The sequence below is a fragment of the Chrysochloris asiatica genome, unplaced genomic scaffold (assembly GCF_000296735.1).
Source record: "Chrysochloris asiatica unplaced genomic scaffold, ChrAsi1.0 scaffold00067, whole genome shotgun sequence".
Classification (NCBI taxonomy): Eukaryota; Metazoa; Chordata; class Mammalia; order Afrosoricida; family Chrysochloridae; genus Chrysochloris; species Chrysochloris asiatica.
Window position 1 is genome coordinate 15,693,845 of NW_006408585.1, and position 1,030 is coordinate 15,694,874.

Below are 1,030 nucleotides of genomic sequence, written 5' to 3' on the forward strand. Positions count from 1 at the left end.
AGTATTTGCTTCCATTCCCTCTGGTTTTTTTGGTGGGGGAGGAGAAATGTACACAGAAACATGCAGGAATACAGAATCATTTAAACAACAAAAGTGCACATTCTACAAGCCTGCCTCCTGGCTGCCAGCAGTCAGTCTTTCTCTTTCCATTAAGTCTAGAGTTCTCATCTCTGCCTCCATCTCTGTTGTCACTGCCTCTCTGGATAGGGTCTAACATCCACTTTTGTCTTTTATTTTTTCCTGTCTTTTTAATGACCTTTTGTTTTCTTCATGTATGATACTCTTGATGTCATCCCACAACTTTTCTGGTATAGTAGGAACAGAACACTATGGCTCGGTAAGATATGCACTGGACTGCTACCCATGAAGTCAGTGGTTTTAGCTCACCAATTGCTCCATGGGAGAAAGATGCGGTTTTGTGCTCCAGTGAAGATTTCTCAGAAAATCTATACAGGATCACTATGAGTTAGAACTGACTTGATTGCACATAACAACAACATATATATACACAAAGGGAATACTTTAAAATACATTTTACTTTATAAACTCCTGTGAGTTTTCTAGCCGTCATATATACAGCTTTCAAGTAAGCCATATATGTAGGAAGTATAAAAGTGGAATGATAATTCAGAAAGGCCTTTTCTAAAGTAACTCTCACTTTGGAATCATTAAAAGGGAGCCACATCCCCTGGTACTTCTTTAAGCCTTGCACTAAATATGGAATTTTATTCTCTAATCCACTAATGCTAATGCCTGTTTGGTCACTGAAGTCCTTGTTGCTGTCAGATTCATGGGTCTCATTAGTAATGTTCGTCTCAGATTTTCTACTTCCAGCAAATGCTGTACCAGCAACCTTATCAGGATTAGATGCTTTCTTTTATAAGTCATAACCTGCTTTGCTCTTTTGTCCTCCAAGAAGTCCATTGGCTTCAATGAATGTATGTGTGTGTGTATATATATGTATATATATACACATACACACACATATGCTATATACATACATACATACACACATATATATATTATATAT